This window comes from Oryctolagus cuniculus, chromosome 2, assembly GCF_051225735.1.
Source record: "Oryctolagus cuniculus isolate XC-2025 breed Fujian yellow rabbit chromosome 2, ASM5122573v1, whole genome shotgun sequence".
Lineage (NCBI taxonomy): Eukaryota > Metazoa > Chordata > Mammalia > Lagomorpha > Leporidae > Oryctolagus > Oryctolagus cuniculus.
In genome coordinates, this window is record NC_142868.1 from 165,266,450 (window position 1) to 165,284,299 (window position 17,850).

Genomic DNA, 17,850 nt, shown 5'->3' on the forward strand with positions numbered 1-17,850 from the left:
TTGGCTTACTCTGGTCATTTTATACTTTCTTAATATCTGGCTCTATAAGATACTCCAAGTTCATCTTGCATATTTCCTACTCCAGAACAGTAGGATCCTATAATTAGTTATTTCTTCAAGGAACCCTGATTCTTTCTTTGCAGAATGACATTAACACAAAGATCTGGGTGCTAGGTATGCTCAACTAACCTGTGTTCTCCTGCTTTGTCACTTCCCACACTGAAGGTTAAAGTATGCTGTACTTTTACATATGTCCACTTTTACTTCTATTGTGTCTTCATTTTTTTGTAGACTTTAAAAATTAAAAAAAATTTTTTTTCATTTATTTCAAAAGCAGAGAGACAGAATCTCCATTTGCTGATTCCCTACTGTAATAGCTAGCACTGGGCCAGGCTGAAGCCAGGGACTTGGAACTCCACCTAGGTCTCCCACATTGAGTAGCAGGGACCCAAGAACTTGAGCCATCACCTACTGCCTCCTAGGGTGTGCATCAACAAGAAGCAGACAGAACTGGAATCCTGGCACTACAATATGGGATGTGCATGCTATGGGTGGTGGCCTAACCACTGTGCCACAATGATCATCCCTTCATTGTGTTCTTTGCCATTCTTTTCTTTCCTTTCTCTTTACATTATTTCATATTTTATTTATTTGAAATGCAGAGAAAGAGAGAGAGAGAGAGAGAGAGAGATCTTCCATCTGCTGATTTACTCCCTAAATATACACATAGCCAGGGCTGGATCAGGCTGAAGCCAGGAGCGAGCCACAAACACAATCCAAATCTTCTATGTGGATGGCAGTAACCCAAGTATTTGGGTCCTTGCCTGCTGCCTCTCTGGGGTGCACACTAGAAGGAAGTTGGAATTGGAAGTGATGCTGGGACTTGAACAGGCCCACTGATAGGGGATGTGGGTATCCCGAGCAGCATTGGCATTGCTGAGTCTTACAAGAGGCAGAAGTCCTAAGAGCTGCCTCAGCTTGGGGCTCATCGGCATCGTCAGACCTGCCTGGCAAGCTTAGCCATGCTGGTGCTTCCCCGGCTCTCCCGGGTTCTCCCTTCTTCCTGGCTCAGTCTCTGGGCTTCAGGCCAATTGGCCCAACTTCCCACATGTCCCTCCGGTCGTGCCTCTTTCTCTGCACTGGAAGCTCTACCCTTTCCTCTGTTCAGAGAGTACTTCTGAGGATCCCGAGAAGCCTGTTTTTTGTCTTCCAGGGGGCTGGGTCTCCTGCTAGGTGTGGGTGTTTTCTCACCCTTGGCCAGTAGGTTTCTGGAAGCCACCAACTTCTAAACTAGGAGTCTATGCTTTTCCCAGGGTGCAGTCCTTGTTCTTTCCTTCCCACGCCTCCTAGTGGCTTTCTTGGGAAAGTTTCTATTTAGTCCGATGTTTAGTTTTAAGGACGATTGACAGAGACTGACCTACTCAATCTATAGATGCCAATTTCTAACCTCAGATTTCTAACAGGGACCCTGTACCCCAAATACTTCTCATCTTTATAAAAAAATGTATGACTTTGGAGGAAGAAAGAAAGGACAATATATAGACAGACTGCTCCCATTCACTGGTTCATTCCCCCAAATTCCTGCAGTGGCCCAGGCCTGGGCTGGGCTGAAGCCAGGACCCAGGAACTCAGTCAAGGTCTCCCATGGGGGCTGTTGGAATTCAATTGTTTGAGCCATGCCTGCTGCCTCCCAGGTTGTACTTTAGCAGGAATCAGGACTGAGATTCAAATCTATGTACTCCAATATGGGATGGGAGTGACTTAACTGTTGGGCTGAACGCTTACTTCTAGTGCTCATCTTATTCCTCACTCTCCCTCCACACCAGTATAAACCACTACAGTTTAACATCGAAAATGAACCCTAAACATGCAACAAGTAGCATGCCAAGACAAAGATGAAATAAGGTATCTGTCTACTGTCAGAATAACTGGAAATCTCAGCCTCTATCTTTTTTTTTGGACAGGCAGAGTTAGACAGTGAGAGAGACAGACACACACACACAGAAAGGTCTTCCTTCCGTTAGTTCACCCCTCAAATGGCTGCTACGGCCGGCATGCTGCGCTGATCCGAAGCCAGGAGCCAGGTGCTTCCTCCTGGTCTCCCATGCGGGTGCAGGGCCCAAGCACTTGGGCCATCCTCCACTGCCTTCCCAGGCTACAGCAGAGAGCTGGACTGGAAGAGGAGCAACCGGGACAGAATCCGGCGCCCCAACTGGGACTAGAACCCCGGGTGCCGGCGCCGCAGGTGGAGGATTAGCCTAGTGAGCCGTGGCGCTGGCAAACCTCAGCCTCTCTTATGCCCAGTTGATTATTTAGCAAGTTAATATGAGTAGAGGTGAAGGCAGAGTAAACGTGCTCCTAGAGCACCCCACAAAGACTGACTGAAGTAAAGTGGCAGTGTTACTTGTATAACTAGCACTGGGAGAATTGATGGTTTGATTGGCACCATTAAAACTGGAGTTTCCTTATTGGCTCTGTAAGTAAGAGGATGTGTCTCAGCAATGTTTGATCTATACAGAATATAAATATCACTCTTGAGCTGGTTACCAGGGCGAAGGCACAAGAAACTACAAATTGAAAATCTTGACTGCTGATTCAGTGGAAGTTATACACACTTTCTCCCTTTAAGTATTTGTTGTTATTGAGATAGACCATTAGTTCAGTCCTTGAATGTTTGCTAATCTCTTGAAGCTAAGTTGAAACTGCACTGTATTTAGGAAAAAATGCTGTAGTATCCTCAAAGGAAACTGGTAAGCCTATTTTCTTCCTTCGTGCGAGATTTACGCTGACATCTGCTCTAATTGTTCTTGCAGTTTCATCCATCACAACAGAAGCCAGTGAAAGGGGATTAAAAAGCTTCCCAGTGTCCTTTGCTACAAAGATTTTCCTTTGTGATTGCTTCCCTCTCAAAAGGAAAAATCCTACTTGGAAGACCTAAAGTCTTGGCCAATGTTAAGCAGCTAGAGGAAGTTTCTCTTCTGGGACTGGATCTGATATTGCCCAGCCACAGGGCTGCACGGAGTTAAAGCCCTGGAAGACGAAGAAGCCTGACAGGCTGGGAAAGCTACCCCAGGCACTTACAGCCCCGTTTTTTTGCTGATCCATGGGCTCAGTTTTCTGACCCAGGCTGAGACTGGCTTAACCCAAGCTAATTGCATCTTCTGCAAACTGCCCTTAAAACTGCAAATCTTCTAGAGAGCAGTACCTCTGTTTTCCACCGAGAGTACAATTTTTTGCAAACCTGTGAGCACGTATGTCTCAGAGTAAACTGAGGTAAATGCATTAGGTTTTGTTTTGTTTACATAAAGAGGTAAAGGGATCACACACACCAGAATGAGATTATTTTTATCCCCAGTTAAGAACTGGAGTTCTTAAATCCAACACTATAAAAATAGTATTTTAAGCCCTGCACTTTGGAGAAAAATTCAATTGCTGTTGAAGTGTATATCAATTATTAAGTGTGGAGCCAATGCTATTTTGGGTGCATCTACAATGGGAAGATCACTTCCAGGAAAGCCATATGCTTCGCTTCAGTAAACCCCAGCCCCGGTCTTTCCTCTGAGTTAGAAATAACAGCACTGGTCATCTGGGGAGGAGGGCTGAGATCGCGGGACTGGGAAATACAGATGGAGGAAGGATAAGATCAGCAGGTGTTTTTGAGATCCGACTCCCAAACTAGTTAATTTTGGTTCATTAATGTTGGTAAAGGCAGCTCTCTTCTTTGCAGAATAGATAGAACACAGTGGGGAACTTTCATTCATCTGGAAAATGCCTTTGATTTTTCTTCAGAGTAGAATCCTCTCTCAGGCTTTGAATTTGCCCTGTGATGGGATGCAGCAGAGAAGGGAAATCCATCTCTCTCTGCCTGGCTCTCTCACTTCTTTCTTGTCTGGGCCCAGGGTCTGCTTTGCTGGAGAGCTTCACCCTCTGATCTTGAGGAGAAAGTTGGGCTACTGACACGTCAATCTATCAGCAGGATACTAACCAATAATCTCCTACATTTCTTTCTGTATTTTCTACAGTTCCTGAGCCGAGACACACACCACCTCATGAATCCACATCCGATCCTTTTGGGACAATTCTTTTTTTTTTGGAACAGCTTTATTGAGATGTAATTCACAATTCAGCCATTTGAAGTCTTCAGTTCAATGCTGGACAGCTCTTTCCTTGCAGCTCACAATCTGCATTCCTCCAGGGACAGGACCAGCGTGTGAAGGGACCCAGATAGGATTGGGGCTGATACCAAGAACTTGCCTGACAAGAGTGGCTGCTAGGTAAGGAATAACACGGGTACTCCCTGACCCAGGGATGCGGCCTGCTAAATGAGTAGGCTTCTGCAGTGCTTTTCAATGCCAGGAAGCTGGCAGCCACTGCAGGGACATGGGAAAGCAGTGCCAAGAGCTCTACCAGTGTGCCAACCATTTAAGAAAACTGAAGTGGTTTTCCAAAAAGAGCCTGGAATTCCCAAGTTGGTCAATTCCAGCCTCACTGTATGTATACACTAATATGCTTGGCTCAGCATAAACAGAACAGTATTTAAACCAATGGCAACAGTCATTCATTTTTTCACTCAACAAATACTCAGTGAGTTTCCACATGGTGCCAGGCACTGGTTCTAGCAGCTGGGAGGATCAGAGTCCCTGCTCTCAAAGGAAGTGAGCAGATATGGTGGGGAGAGAGATGATAAGCAAGTAAGCAAGTTACAGAGGAATGAGCAGAGGATTTTTTTAAAAAGTAGATGTTAGTTTTTTTTTTTTTTTTTTTTTTTTTTTTTTAAGATTTCTTTATTGGGACTGGTGCTGTGGCATAGTGGGTAAAGCCACCACCTGCAGTGCTGGCATCCCATGTGGGTACCAGTTCGAGTCCCAGCTGTTCCACTTCTGATCTAGCTCCCTGCTGGGAAAACAGTGGAAGATGGCCCAAGTGCTTGGGCCCCTGCATCCACATGGGAGACTCAGAAGAAGCTCTTGGTTCCTGGCTTCAGATCAGTCCAGCCCCAGCCATTGCAGCCATCTGGTGAGTGAACCAGTGGATGGAAGGCCTCCCTACCCCCGCCTCTGCCTCTCCACTGCTTTCCCAGGCCATGACAGAGAGCTGGATGGGAAGCAGAGCAGCCAGGTCTCAAACATCACAGCACTGTCTCCTTTTAGAGTACTTTTGTGTTTGTAGCAAAACTGAGGAAGGTACAGAGATGTCCCATGTATCACTTGCCCTTGCCCCAGATGCGTAGCCTACTCCATAATTAACAGCCCACACCAGAGAGGTACATGTGTCACAGCTGCTGAACCTACAGTGATAAGTCACAATTAGAGTCCATAGTTCACAGTTCACATTAGGGTTCACTCTTGGTGTTGGACATTCTATAGGTCTGGAGTAGTTTATTAATTTTTATAATAAAAATAGTTTTGGGGGTATTTGGACTACTGGGTAAGATGGTGGTTGAGATACCTGGGTCTGGGGCAGGCACTTGGTATACCAATTAAGATAATAGTTGGAACACTGGTATTTCATATCAGAGTGGCTGGTTCAAGTCCCAGCTCACTTTTTGATTACAGCTTCCTGCTAATGAACACTATGGGAGGTAGCAGGTAATGGCTCAAGGACTTGGGTCTCTGACACCCTCACAGAAGACCTGGACTGAGTTCTAGACTCCGGGTTTTGGCCTGGCCCAGTCTTAGCTATTGTGGACATTTGGAGAGTAAACCAGCAGATGGAAGATCTATGTCTCTTTCAAATAAAGTGAAAATAAAAATAATTTTTAAAAATCTTGCAGCCAGTGCTATGGTATAGTGGGTAAAGCCGCTGGCTCTGGCATCCCACATGCGTGCTGGTTAATGTCCCAGCTGTTCTACTTCTGATCCAGCTCCCTGCTAATGTACCCAGGAAAGCAGCAGAAAATGGCCCAAGTACTTGTGCCCCTGCACCTATGTGGGAGACTCGGAAGAAGTTCCTAGCTCATGGCTTCTTTTTGGCCCAGCCCCAGTTGCGGCTATCTGGGGGAATGAACCAGCTAATATAATAGAAGATCTCTCTCTCTCTAACTCTGCCTTTCAAATAAATAAATAAACCTTTAAAAATTTTATTTATTTATTTGAAAGGCAGAATTACAGAGAGGCAGAGGCAGAGTCAGTCTTCCATTTTTTGGTTCATTCCCCAAATGGCCATAAGTGCCAGAACTGAGCCGATCCGAAGCCAGAAGCTAGGAGTTTCTGGGTCTCCCACCTGGGGGCAGGGGCCCACTTGGGCCATCTCCTACTGCTCTCCTAGGCCGTAGCAAAGAGCTGGATCGGAAACGGAGCAGCTGGGACATGAACTGATGCCCATTTACGATGTCAGCACTGCAGGTGGCAGCTTTACCTGCTATGCCAAAGCCAGCCCCAGTAAATAAATCTTTTTTAAAAAATCTCATTTAATATTTAAAAAAAACCCTACATACTGAAGAACCAAAGTGACTCCATTTTTAAACAATAAAAAAAAGCAGCCTCCGTTTCCCATAGCAGACCCGGGTCCTTGTAAAAGCAGGCATTCAGGCATTCCAGAGATATCAAAGCTTACCAGGGACAGCTAGCTCCGTAGACCAAGGACAGCACAGTAGAGACTGCTGAACAAAGTAACTCCCTGTGCCCAAAGCTTCCGTGCTGTAAGCCCCCGCCGTAACTCCCCGTACCCAAAGCTTCCATGCTGTATGTAACTCTTTTCCTGCTGAGGTAGCCCTTTTTTCCTTTAAAAACTCTCCCAAACAAAGACTGGGGCCTTACTCCTTCCTCCACTGTGCCGGTTGGTTGGATGGGGTCCCTGTCGCAGCTTGTACTCCTGAATAAACCTTGCTCTTGCAGTTCGGTGTGATCGACTCTCTTGGGGTCTCTGCGGGGATCTAACAATCTGGGGCACAACATATTTTTTGGTGCCCAACAATACCTTCACCTGTACAGGAGTGCCTGGGTTTGATACTTGGCTCTGCTCTTGATTCCAGTTTCTTGCTGATGCAGAACCTGGAAGGCACCTGTGAGGCTCAAGTGCTCGGGTTCCTGCCACCCATGTGGTAAACCAGGAATGAGTTCCTGGTTCCTGGCCCAGCCTCAGCCATTGTGAGCATTTGAGGAGCGTGAACCAGTAGATAAGCTCTAAAATCAAAAAGTAAAAATCAAATAGGTTGACACGCTAGAATGGGTGGTTGGAGACAGCCTTTCGGAGGCAGTGACATTTGAATTGAGGCTTGACTGAGGAGTCGGCCACACAGGTTCTGGTAAAATCCAGGCTGAGGGAATAGCAGGTACTCAGACCCCAGATGAGCAGGGCCATGTGGGACACAGCAAGAGTGGGCCTGAGGACGAAGAGGTAATCAAAAATTAGAAGCATTTGTTTGGCATTGTGACGCAGCAGGTTAAGCCGCTGCCTATGATGTCAGCGACCCACGAGAGCCAGTTCAAATTCTAACTTCCAATCCAGCTCCCTATTAATACATCTAAGAAGGCAGCAGAAGATGGCCCAAGTCCTTGAACTCCTACCACCCATATAAGGAGACCTGGATGGAGTTCCAGATTCCTGGTTTTGGCCTGGATCAGCACTAGCTGTTGTGGCCATGTGGGGAGTGAACCAATGGATAGAAGATCTCTTTCTCTCTGTATCTCTCCTTTTCTGTCATTCTGCCTTTCAATTAAATACATCTTTTTTAAAAAATTGAAAGCATAATCTGCAGACACAGTTAAAGACAAAAGGTTTATAGTAACCAATTACAACTAGGTCTCATATCTGTTCTAATCTACTTTCCCAGTCCCTTGACCAAGAAACAACCATCCATAACTAATTTGTTATCTTTCCAGCTATTTATCCTACATATATCTATTAAATATAAAGAGGGGATAATTTAGACCACAGCTTTAGCAATATGGCTTAGAAATGATCTTTGTATTCTTTCGTTTAAGATTTCTTTCTTTGAAGGGCAATGTTGACAAGGCCGGTGCTGTGGCATAATGGGTTAAACTGCTGCCTGCTGTGGGGAGCAACTGAGACTAGACTATGTTACTGGAATTAAGACTTATTCTATGCATCTGCTCTCCCACAATATGGTGCTGGGGAGGAGTAAACTTCTACGCAGCTGCCTCTCGCCAATTTGACTGATAAGCTGCAGGAGCTGATCCTGCTCCTGATTGGAGGAGAGCAGCGTGCTCGGCGTGTGGGCAGCAGAGTTGGGATTGGTGGAAGAGGACTATAAAGGAGGAGAGAAACAACATGCACCAGGAACATCTGAGGGAACACCTGAGGAACATCTGAGCAGCCCCTGAGAGAGCCAGCCAGTGGTGTGCCGCCCCTCCACGGAGGTGGAGGGGCCGGCAGCCAACCCGGGAAGGGCCGAGCAGACAAAAGAACAGCGCAGGGTCCTGTGTCGTTCCTCTGTGAATGGGGGAGCGACAGCCTACAATGCTGGAATCCCATATGGGTGCCAGCTGGGAGTTCTGGTTGCCCCACTTCTGATCTAGCTCTCTGCCAAGGCATCTGGGAAAGCAGCAGAGCATGGCCTAAGTCCTTGGGACCCTGCACCCACACAGGAGACCTGGAAGAAGCTCCTGGTGTCAGCCTGGCCTAGCCCTGGCTGTTGCAGCCATTTGGGGAGTGAGCCAGCAGATGGAAGACCTCTCTGTCATGCTGCCTCTCAAAATAAATATAAAAAGTCTTAAAAAAAAAAAAAAGGCAGAGAGAGAGAGAGAGAGAAATGGAGGGAGGGGGTGAGGGGATATAGAGAAAGGAAGAGGAGAGAAATTGAGAGGTGGAGAGAGAGAGAAGGAGAGAGAGAGATCTTCCATCCTCTGGTTCATCCCCCAAATGGCCACAATGGCCAGAGCTAAGCCATCCTGAAGCCAGGAACTTCATCCTGGTTTCCCACATTGGGCAGCAGGGCCTAAGTACTTGTGCCATTATCTGATGTTTTTCCAGGCCCATTAACAGGAAGCTGGATTGGAGGCAGGGCGTTTGGAACTTGAAATTAAGCCAATGTTCTAACTACAGATATTTAGGGGTGTGTGTGTGTGTTTAAATAGACTTATTGTCAAAAACAGTGCAATAATCCTTAAATGTTCACCTTTATGAAACATATGAATATATCTATAGGATAAATTCTTAGAATTAAACTTGCTGCATCACTAGGTGTGTGTATTTAAGGTTTTACCAGTCACAGTTACATATGTACTGAGCTTTCTTAAACTCTGGGGAAATGGGGGGGATGATTTTTTTTTAAAGAATTGTTTAGGCTGGAGCAGGCCAAAGCCAGAAGCTTTATCTGGGTCTCCCATGTAGGTGCAGGGGCTCAAGCACTTGGGCCATCCTCTGCTGCTTTCCCAGGCAGATGGATCAGAATTAGAGCAGCTGGGACTGGAACCAGAGCTCATATGGGATGCCAGCATTGCAGGAAGTAGCTTAACCCACTTTTCCACAACATGGTACCAAGTGCATTCAGGTCCAGCTGAAAGAGTAATTTTCACCATTCAAAAATTAGCTGATTAAAATTTTTACTTTTAATTTTTTACAATCTTAAACATATACAAAAGTAGACAGATTAACACAATGAGCCCCTATCCCCAAGCTTCAACAAGTATCAACTTGTGGCCCTTGTCTCATGCGTACATCTACCCACTTGTCTCTGTCCTTAATTATTCCTTTTCTTTTTTTTTTTTTTTAAAGATTTATTTATTTGAAAGTCAGAGTTACACAGAGAGAGGAGAGGCAGAGAGAGAGAGAGAGAGGGAAGGAGAGAGGGAGGTCTTCCATCCGATGGTTCACTCCCCAGATAGCCTCAATGGCCGGAGCCACACCGATCCGAAGCCAGGAGCTTCTTCTGGGTCTCCCACGTGGGTGCAGGGGCCCAAGGACTTGGGCCATCTTCTACTGCTTTTCTGAGCCATAGCAGAGAGCTGGACAGGAAGCAGAGCAGCCGGGTCTCGAACCAGTGTCCATATGGGATGCTGGCACTTCAGGCCAGGGCGTTAACCCACTGCGCCACAGCCCTGTCCTTGATTCTTTTGAAGCAAAAATTAGACATTACATAACTGCATCCTAAAATATTTCAAGATATAAAAGCAAGTTTTTAAAAAATTTCTTACTGGGACTGGTGTTGTGGCATAGTGAGTAAAGCCACCACCCGCAATGCTGGCATCCTATTCGGGCTCTGGTTCATGTCCCAGGTGCTCCATTTCAAATCTTTTGAAAAATTTGTATTTTATTTGAAAAGGGAGGGAGAGGGGGAGAGGAGGAAGGGGGAGAGGGGAGAGGGGAGAAGTAGTGCTGGTTCACTATGCAAATGGCTGCAATATCCAGGGTTGAGTCAAGCCAAACCCAGGATCCTGGAACTGTTTGCATCTCTGAAGTGGGTGGCAGGATTTCAAATACTTGAGGCATCAAGGATACACTGGCAGGAAGCTGGATAGGAAGCAGAGGATATGGGAACTTTGATATGGGATACAGGCTTCCCAAGCAGTGACTTAAACTGCTTACCCCAAAAGTGAGTTTTTGAAGATGAGTTATCTTGCATAATAGCTGCACTGAAGATTAGTCTGCTTGCTTCTTCTGGTATCACCTCACTTGTTTCTCCCTTCTCAGGGGTGTTTGTTGCTTGGTAGAGAGGAACGCTGGTGAGGCAAGAAAGTCTGCCTGCTCCTTGGCTTTCAGTGCTGAATCTAGCACTTCCTAGCCAGCCGGAGAGCCTGGGCAAGTCATCCAACCTCTTGAAGCATTTCCTCATCTGTATAATGAGGGTACTAATGTGTTTATGGAAAGCTGAGCACATGGTGACCAAGAGGAAGGGCTGTCATTATATGCATCAAGAGGCAGGAAGTGGTGGAGGGGAGAAGGGCAATGCCAATCTATCACAGCAGCAGGACTGGAGGGAGGCCTGGGTGACACTAAAGAGGGGCACCAACACGTTCCTGCCATCTGATTATATAGTGACCCTCTAAGAGCTGGAAATTTAAGAAACTGTTTTCCTTTAGCTTGCACAGAGCATAACATGTCCCGGAGAAGAGAAAGCAGCAAGGACATCGGTGTGAGATGAGGGTGACACATCTCTCTGGTGGCTTCTCACCTTCAAGAATGTGGTTCATGTGCTGGGGTGCTTCTGAGAGCAGATCTGATGAGCCCATCACAGTAGCAATGTCTTGGCTGGGAATGTGATAATGGCCACTGTGCCATATGTAGAGGATCAGAATACACCACCCCTAAGATTATCTTGAGCTGAAGACAAAAGAGAAGTACACACAAAGAAAATCTCTGGGCTCTCCCTCTCTACCAGGAAGGATCTAAGATTTTTAATCACTGGAGACAGTCTGGGTAGCAGCCCAGAGATGGCACAGAGGAACCCACATAGCCACCTTGCCGAAAGAAGCCCTCCTTCCATTCCTCTCCCCTTGTATTTTTCTTGCCATAGTTTGCCACCCCTAAAAGCCTGGACACATTTTCCTCTGTCTTGTTTCTCTAGAAATGTATTTTTTTTTTAATCAAGATGCTATATAAGCCACAGTTCTAATCATCACTTTCTTGCCTGTGTGAAGTGTGAGTTGTTAAACTCTGTTTTTTCTCTTTTTAATCATCTTTTCTCAGCCTGATTTGCAGGATCCTAGGCAAAGAACCTAGAAGGGTGGAGGAAAAAAGTTTTTTCAACTTCCCCATACATATTTCCTGCTCAGCTTGGATACTGGAGAGCTATTTTGGGTATCTTTAAATTTTTAAAAAATATTTGTAATTGGGGCCAGTGTTGTGGCACAGCAGGGTAAGCCATTGCCTGGGACGTCGGCATCCCTTACAAGTGCTGGGTTGAGTCCCAGCTGCTCTACTTCTGATCTAGCACCCTTCCCATGTCCCTGGGAAGGCAGCAGAAAATAGTCCAAGTTCTTGGGCTCCTGCCACCCACGTGGGAGATCTGGATGGAGTTCCAGGCTTTTGACTTTAGCTTGGCCCAGTGCTGGCTGTTGTTGCCATTTGGGGAGTGGATCAGGATAGAAGATCTGTTTCTGTCTCTCCAACTCTTCCTTTAAAATAATAAATAAATCTAAAATTTTTTTGTAGTTATTTACTTAGATTTTTGAAAGGCGGGGGAGCTAGCTAGCTAGCCAGATAGATATCTCCCATCTACTGGTTCACTCTGCAAATTCTGCAACAGCTATGGCTGGGCCAGGTCAAAGCCAGGAGCCAAACTCAATCTGAGTCTCCCACATAGGAGGCAAGGGCCCAAGTACCTGAAGTATCACCTGCCACCTCCCAGGTTCTACATTAGCAGGAAGCTGGAATGGAAAGTGGAGCCAGGACTTGAACCCAGGGACTCCAATATAGATGCATTGTTCCAAGCAGGGTCTTAACTGCTGCACCAAATGCATGCTTAAAAAAAAAAAAAAAAAGACTTTGTTGAACTATGGCTGATATAAGAAGCTGCTTATGAGCCGGCGCCGTGGCTCAATAGGCTAATCCTCCACCTTGCGGCGCTGGCATACCGGGTTCTAGTCCCGGTCGGGGCGCCGGATTCTGTCCCGGTTGCCCCTCTTCCAGGCCAGCCCTCTGCTATGGCCAGGGAGTGCAGTGGAGGATGGCCCAGGTGCTTGGGCCCTGCACCCCATGGGAGACCAGGAAAAGCACCTGGCTCCTGCCATCGGATCAGCGCGGTGCGCCGCGGCGGCCATTGGAGGGTGAACCAAAGGCAAAGGAAGACCTTTCTCTCTCTGTCTCTCTCTCTCACTGTCCACTCTGCCTATCAAAAATTAAAAAAAAAAAAAAAAAAAGAAGCTGCTTATATTTAATGTATGATTTTATGGGTTTTGAGATAAGTGTATACCCATTAAACCATCACCACATGTATGCCACAGTTACTTTACCTCCAAAAGTTGTGTTTTGTTTTGTTTTTTAAGATTAATTTATTGGGGCCAGCACTGTGCTGTGGCAGGTTAGGCTGCAGCGCTGGCATCCCATATGGGCACCTGTTTAAGTCCTGGCTGTTCCACTTCTGATTCAGTTCCCTAATGTGCCTGGGAAAGTGGTAGAAAAATGGTTCAAGTACTTGAGCCCCTTCACCCATGTGGGAGACCTGGAAGAAGCTCCTGGCTCCCAATGGGCTCAGCTCCAGCCGTTTCGGCCATTTATGGAGTGAATCAGCAAATCTCTCAGCCTCTGCCTCTCTGTCACTCTGCCTTTCAAATAAATTAATCTTAACAAAAAAAATAAAGATTAATTAATTTATTTGAAAGGCGGAGTAACAGAGATCTTTCACTGGGAACAATAGCCAGGACTAGGCCAGGCTGAAGCCAGGAGCCAGGAACTCCATCTGGAACTCCCCTGTGGGTGGCAAGAACTCAAATACTTCAGCCATTACCCACTACTTCCAAGGCACATCAGTAGGGAGCTTGAACCTAAGTGAGTAGCTGGGACTCAAACCAGAACTCAAACAGGATGTGAGTATCCCAAGCAGTGACTTAACCTGCTGCACCACAATAGCTGCCCTCCTACGCCTTCCTTATTCAAGAACAATTAACATAAGATCTCCTTTAAAAAAAAAAAAAAAAAAGCTCTGTTCCCTTAGCGAAATTTTAAGTGTACAGTACAGTATTGTTAACTATAGGCACTATGGTAAACTATCAATGTCTAGGGCTTACCCATTTTGCATAACTGAAATTAACTCTTTGACTAATACCTCCCCATATTAGAGTTCTTTTCAATTCAAAATTTATCATTTGAAAGGTTGACACACACACACACATACACAGAGAGAGAGAGAGAGAGAGAGAGAGAGAGAGAGAGAGATCTTTCATCTGTTGCTTCATTCCCCTAAATACCTGCAACAGCTGATCCTTTGTCAGGCTGAAAACAGGAGCGCAGAATTCAGGGTCTCCCATGTCAGTGGCAGGGACCCAAGTACTTGATCTGTGGCTTCTCAGGATTTGCATTAGCAAGAAGCTGGAATTGGAAGTGGAGCAAGACTCAAAGCCAGGCACTCTATTAGAGGATGCAGGCATCCAAGGGGCAGCTTATCCACTGTGCCTGTCACCTGCCTTCACATTTCAGTTTAAATGAGATTGCTCTCCAGACTTCGGGATCATCTCACAGTCCTGTTCAAAGGTACATCTTTATCTTCTTCTTCTTTTAAAGATTTTATTTATTTATTTGAGAGGTAGAGTTACAGTGAGAGGGAGAGACAGAGAGAAAGGTCTTCCTTCCACTGGTTCACTCCTCAGATGGCCGCAATGGCTGCAGCTGCGCTGATCCAAAGCCAGGAGCCAGGAGCTTCTTCCTGGCCTCCCATGTAGGTGCAGGGGCCCAAGAACTTGGGCCATCTTCTGCTTTCCCAGGTCACAGCAGAGAACTGGATTGGAAGAGGAGCAGCCAGGACTAGACCAGTGCCCATATGGGATGTCGGTGCCACAGGTGGAGGATTAACCTACTGCCCCACGGCCCTGGTACATCTTTATCTTCTACAGGGGCAATAGTGCATAGCAGGCTGTCATTAGTCTTTTATTTATATACAGTTAGAGAGGTTGGAGGGCTATGGTTCCATTATAAATGCTGACTTTTTACTTAAAAAATTTGAGAGGCAGAGAGAGAGGAGAGAGAGAAAGCAAGATAGCATCCTCCCATCTGCTGTTTCCCTATCCAAATACCCTCAATGGCTAGGAGTGGGCTGGGCCAAAGCTGAGATCCAGGAATTCAATCCAGGTATATACAACGTGTGGCAGGAACCCAACTACTTGAGCCATTACTGCTGTCTTCTAGGGTGTGTACCAGCAGGAAGCTGGAGTCAGGAGCCAGAATCAGGCATCAAACATGGGTACTAGGTAAGGGACACAGGCATGTTAACTGCTGGCTAAACACCTGCCCACCCCTTCCACCAAGGTGACATTTTAAAGCATCCACTGATTCTACAGAGGCTGATGGAAACACAAACACTGGGAAACACGAATTATCAGCAGACAAAGGAGTTTTCACAGCAGAGAGAGTTCGTCAGTGAGCTTCCTGGAACAGGAGTGCCCACAGGGTATTTCAATCTCAAATGCTTTGGGAGGAAGAGTCCACAATTACATCGGTCACACAGTGCAAAGCAATGGAGGATTTCAAGTTCAACCAAAAATAGCAGTATAAAGGTCACAATCTTTCGCTGAATTTTTCATGTTTCAGATGACTTATTTGCAGTTAGTCCCATTTTCAGATGAATAATTCCAATTTGTATTTATTTGGCGCAGCCAGTGTGGGCTACTGGAAGCAGGCAGGAGGTGAGAGTTTTCCAGGGTCCAGCTGAGCTCATCATCCACACAGTACCTCACTCCATCCACACATCACCCCCAAGGTGTGGGCATCATTATCTTCTCTCTGGATGAGAAGACTGAGGCTCAAAGAGGTTAAGGCACTTGTTTTAGGTCACTCAGCAGAGAAGGACTCAAATCCAGGGAGGAAAAATAGCCAATCTGGGCTTGATTTAGAAAATTTGTAATGCTGCAGATTACATCGTCCTTTTAGGTTTTTCAACCAGGGAATACCTTGATGAAAACGCATGGAAGAGCTGGCTGGTAGCATTTATAAAGGAAATACAGAGGTAGGAAGAAACTGGAGCAGAGAGAAATGGCATAGAAAACTGTGACAGCAATCCAGACACTGGAGATGGAGCAAACAGAGTTTGGAACTAGCAAGCCTTGGTCCAGGACAGGCGTATTGGTTAACGCTTTGGTTGGGACCCATATTCCATATTGGAACACCTGGGTTCAAGCCCAGGCACAGCCTCGGATTTTAGCTCCCTGCTAATGTGCACCCTTGGAGGCAGCAGGTCATGGGTCAAGTAATTAGGTTCCTGCTACCCACAGGGAAGACCTGGATGGAGTTCTTGGCTCTCAGTTTCAGCCTGGCCCAGACCTGGTAATTTCTGGCATTTGAGGAGTTGAATTAGCAGACAGGAGCTTGTTTTCTCTGCCTCTCAAAAAAACAAAACAAAACAAAAAAACAACAAAATATACCAGAAAAAAAAAAGCACCCACAAAACCTTGTTCTAGCCTTGTCCCTGCCATGCTTCCACTACTGCTGGGGAACCCTGAGCAAGTTACAGCCATTTCTCTGAAGCTTTGTTGCTCCTCCCTAAGATGCTGATGAACTGATAATAGAAAACCCTGAGGTTCGAGCCGGCGCCGTGGCTCACTAGGCTAATCCTCCACCTTGCGGCGCCGGCACACCGGGTTCTAGTCCCGGTCGGGGCGCCGGATTCTGTCCCGGTTGCCCCTCTTCCAGGCCAGCCCTCTGCTATGGCCAGGGAGTGCAGTGGAGGATGGCCCAGGTGCTTGGGCCCTGCACCCCATGGGAGACCAGGAAAAGCACCTGGCTCCTGCCATCGGATCAGCGTGGTGCGCTGGCTGCAGCGGCGGCCATTGGAGGGTGAACCAACGGCAAAAGGAAGACCTTTCTCTCTGTCTCTCTCTCTCACTGTCCACTCTGCCTGTCAAAAATAAAAAAAAAAAAACAAAAAAAAAAACCTGAGGTTCTTTCAAACTCTAAAATTCTGCCTGAGATCTACAAATTTTAATGCATTCTGAATACCATCTTGAATCCAGAAGGGAATATGGATGTAATAATTCTTAACATAGTCTTCTTTTTCAAAGTACAAAGGAATAGGCTTGCTTTTAAGAATGCTTTTTAAACCAGATTACATTGCAGCAAGCCAATCATTTCAGCATCTTTCCGTGTTCCTTGGTTAGGATTATGATTTGGGTACTGCTGCTATAGCAGTGGTTGACATTAAAGTCAAATAAGAATATTATGTTTGAAACAGATGAGAGGATTTAAACCCATCTTTCTAAGAAATTTATGAAAATAAACTCGGCAGGCAGAAATTGCATTGTCATCAAATTAATTTGTTTTCTAAGCTCAAATTTAATTAAAATGAGACATTTCTATAACCGGTTCCATCAACAGACTGTAAAGAGATTTTGGATAGAGAACACAGGAAATAAATTTAGTACCGTTTGAGCAAATAACCAACACAATAGTTGTCTGTCTGCTGTTGCCGGTGAAGCTTCTCAAAGATCTGTAACAACTTCTGGATGAATTGGCTTCTGCTGGTGCGAAGCAGGCTCCACACGCCTGGCTCACACCTGCAAACTCCTCTCCCTGCTCACACCTTACCACAAGTCTGCTTCCAAGATCCAATCAGTGCTGGGTGTCAGTTTTGTCTCAGAAGGGACCCTTCCTCACCTTTATAGACTTCTGGGTGGCTGCAAAGGCCTTACCCCATGTAGCTGGAACCAAGCTTTCACCTTGGTATTTCTGGCATCAGAGCCCTCAGGGATCCCACGGCTTGCAGGATGAAATCTACCGCAGCTGAGACTGCCCGTTCCGGCTGGGCCGATGAATTAGCTTTCTTTACAGATTTAATCCTGCACATCTGAGAACCCGCATCTTGGAAGGCTTTGCTCTTTCTCTGCCAACTCAAGACCTTTTCCTCCTTCCATTCTGTCTTGAAATTCACTTCCTTCAGGATGTTTTCCTCCCTTAGTAGCTACTCAGCAAGTAAACAACTCTCGTTTTTTTTTTGAGCTTTTAATCGCATTAAGTGCTTTTAAGATGAATTGTCCAAGTCTAGGGATAAACAACTCAGATTTTCATTCTTTAGAAACCATCCAGGCTCCACTTGGTGAGCGAGAGCACTTCAATTTTTAGGTGCCTGCCTTTTCGCTAGGAATCCACACCAGAACCAAAGCACAAATGTCTCTGTATGGTGACCTCTAGCGGGCATGGGACGGTCATACAAAATTATGAAAAGTGGAGGGCCAACTAAAGGCCGGGCGACTCGGAGGTCAGACGACCGCATCCCACCACCCCACCGCACCCTACCCTACTCGC

The 17,850-nt window shown here is 46.2% G+C and overlaps 1 protein-coding gene across 2 annotated transcripts in view; it reads right to left on the reverse strand.

Moving 5' to 3' along the window:
• The window catches only part of MTA3 (metastasis associated 1 family member 3), a 222,182-nt gene that overhangs the window by 203,886 nt on the left and 446 nt on the right, over window positions 1-17,850 (reverse strand). The gene's annotated exons all lie outside the window — the stretch shown is intronic.